The sequence below is a fragment of the Dysidea avara genome, chromosome 6 (assembly GCF_963678975.1).
Source record: "Dysidea avara chromosome 6, odDysAvar1.4, whole genome shotgun sequence".
In the NCBI taxonomy this organism is placed as follows: Eukaryota; Metazoa; Porifera; class Demospongiae; order Dictyoceratida; family Dysideidae; genus Dysidea; species Dysidea avara.
In genome coordinates, this window is record NC_089277.1 from 19,303,478 (window position 1) to 19,307,246 (window position 3,769).

Below are 3,769 nucleotides of genomic sequence, written 5' to 3' on the forward strand. Positions count from 1 at the left end.
AGGAGGTTTCCATTCTGAATCACAACTTCACCCAAGCTGTAAGTTGAAGACCAAAAAAAAAAAAAAAAAAAAGGTCATGACCTGTTAACAATAGCAATAACTACCCCTCACCAACCATATCTCCTTATCTATAGACTTGCTACACTGCTTCTCTGAAGAATATTGTGACTGCTCTATTAGAGTATTTAGATCCGACTGCTCTATTAGAGTATATCGATCTTTTAAACAGGTATTCAAGGGGCCCTTTGTGGAGCCTCCTGGGGCCCTTCATGGGGCTTCCTGGGGCCTCTTTCAGGCTGGGGCCCGGGGAAAAATGCCCCAGTTGCCCCCCCCCCCCCCTGTGGGCGGCTTTGATTATGTATGTGCATAATTATATATTTCAGGGGCGGTGGAGCAGGCCAAAGAGTGAGGGGGCCAGGCCAGCTGTAAGTTGAAGACCAAAAAAAAAAAGAAAAAGGTCACAGCCTGCTGACAATAGCTGTTCTCCACCAATTATATCTCCTTATTTATAACTACACATACGTAGCTAAGTAACTTGCTACACTGCTTCTCTGAATACTGTGACTGCTCTATTACTATTAGAGTATCCAGATCCTGACTGTTCTATTAGAGTATCTCGATGTTTTCTTGCAAACAGTGTCTCCTATGATATATTTTGAACAAATTTTGTGTGTAGCATTATGCAATTTTCGAAAAATTGATACACTGCACGATTATTAGTGATGCATCGATACCACTTTTTCACTACCGATCCGATACCGATACATTTGAGGCCAGAAATGGCCGATACCGATCCGATACCGAAACTTTGCCCCACAGGCATTTCTCACAAGAAACAGCTAGTGATTTAGCTTACTAAACTCATTTGCTGATCCCATCAACTGCATGCAGTTTGCTGTTTTGTGGCTATCAATTACGCACAAAGATAAGTTTATGGCTTCAATGAATCTTATTTCGTGGCTTACTTCAGTTTCCACTGTACTAATAATGCTAGTAGCTGGCTTCTTTTAAGGAATTCATGGCTTATAATTATCAGCTTTCGCTCAACTCCGTTCAATGCGCTATGTACGCCGCCATCTTGATAAGTAATTTAATGACGTCATTTAAAGTATTGGTTGGTATCGGGAATTTTAATAGCTTTGTCGATACAAGTCCGATACCGCCAAAATAGGGCCGATACGATACTAGTATCGGTATCAGTGCATCACTAACGATATTGCCGGCATGGCTATAATACAGAATGCATTATATTTGAATCAGGGAGGCATGTACTTATAATGTATAATTTATGTAATAGGATGGATGGTTGTTGTATTCGGGATTAATAGTGCAAGCATTGTAAACGGGAAGGAGTAAAATAATGCAAGGTGAAGCCGAGCATTATTTCCTTCCTGTTTAACTAATACCACAGCCATCCATCCTATACAAATTAATCTGACAACCATAGCAAATGTTACTAAGCAACAAAATAAAAATAATAACCACTGCAAAAGACCAATCACACTTAGTAACCATTGCTATGGTCCCAAAGTTATGTTTACTTTAGCAACAGTTACCTAGCAACCCAAGTATTGTACAATTGTTTTACAGTACTCCACATATTGCTTTATATCTCCTACATGCTTTACACAATCATGATGAAATTATCAGGACTAGTTCTCTACTGTCCAGTGGCCAGTTGAGAACATTGGTGTGATCATAGAACAATCCACATAGGATTGTAATAGGTTTTGTATGTAAAGTATGTTGTCGATAACTTTACCAAAAGTATGGTACATTTATTGACAATTTCCACAGTATTCAGCTGCAAGCAGAAAAAAATTGGAGGAAAGAAAGGATATATATTCTATAATGATTTTATGACAGAAATAAGATTATTCATTGGTGCATGAAAAAATAGAAATATAATGGCAATTTATTATCAACTTGTATAAACAAGATCTTTATATGGAAATTCATATTTCTAGCTTTTGCAAAGAAGTTACTGAACTGATAAAAAAAGTGAGTGGTTTAGACAAAACACTTTCCATCCAGCCACAAAAAAAAACATTTCAATAATATGCCAAAAATGAATGGGGAGAATAGATGCTGGGAGCTTAAGGGTTAAGCAACCATATTATGTACCCATTGATTATACTGGCGTGATGTTGAGTATAGTAAGTGCCTGAAAGCATTGAGCATAATGCTGGCTCAATAGGCAGAATACTTGTGCCATACTATAAATAAATTTAAAAAATTAAAACATGGGAATAGAGATTGCTAAAAAAGTGAAGAAACAAGCAAGCCAGCGCGTTAAACAGGGATGGATCCAGACTTTTGGAAAGAGGGGGCCAAAATGAAATGACACTACAGTGAAGGCATACCTTAGTGTGCTGCAAGCAAGCCAACCTAGGGGCATCTCCTCCCAAACAATGTTTGAAAATTAGACCCTCTGAGATGGAATCAGAGAGTGACTCCAACATGGGTTCTTCACAATCTTTATTTTAGAGGTGACTGCTCTATTATATAGGTTATCTCAATCTTGATACCTCAATTTTAATGCTTATGTAGTGTACAATTGTTCATGGGCCAGGGTTTCCAGTTATATCTTCCTTCTGAACTATTTTATGCTCTGCACAGTACACACCTATATGTGCAATCTAAGCTCCTCAAAAGGAAGGGTAAACACATGCTGCTAATATATATGTGTGTCAACTAAGTATAGCAAGTACCATCTTTCATGTGGAAGTGTTGACATACACCTCTTTTGCGTGTGTGCATGTGTGTGTGTGTGTGTGTGTGTGTGTGTGTGTGTGTGTGTGTGTGTGTGTGTGTGTGTATGTGTGTGTGTGTGTGTGTGTATGTGTGTGTGTGTGTGTGTGTGTGTGTGTGTGTGTGTGTGTGTGTGTGTGTGTGTGTGTGTGTGTGTGTGAGTGAGTGAGTGTCAGCTCAATTAGAATATTCACATGTTGCTCAAAGCTCTAACTATCTAGGACAGCCCATGATAGTTGCAACATTAATCATTAAATTTGCAAAATCAACATAACATTATATCAGCTATTGACAGGTAGAAAAATAACCGTACGTGTCTTAGGTACAGTAAGCAATCAAGTATAATTGCACTCCCACTAGGGATATCTAAAAGCCAAGGGCTGTTCAATAGGGCATCAGAAACTTGATGGGGGGTACAAGCCAAAAACGGATAAGGCGAGCGTGAATGTGCAAAACTTGTGAAATCAGGCTGCTAAATGTGATAGCCATTATAATTATTCATAAAATTATGACATCAGAAACTTCATTAATTTTATTATTGCTATTTTTTTAATTTTGAGAATTTCTTGACCATCACTTTATATTTTACCACCATTCAGACTGTGTTTATTTTATAATGGCCTGTTTTGCTATAGATATTGCAATGCTTTACATACAGTAGGTGTTGTCTATTTGAGAATAACCAGTATGAATACAGTCCTTTACAATGTCTTGTGTGCTTTACGTATTTATTACATAAGCCATACACATTGTATGTCAATGCCAAAGCTATACAGTAACTATGCACAATAGAAACAAATAGATTGATGAATTGGTTATACTGTAAACAGAATTATCATTGTAAATACTGGTCTGCATAACTATAGTTATAAAAGTGGCACAATTAATGCAAAGTCAATGATTTAATATACGTGGTAGATACTGTGAAAGTTGAGTAGGACATCAACAGTAATAAACAGTAAACTGAGTGAGATCATATTTGATTTTGTGCAGATACATACTGTAGCTACTGTATGAC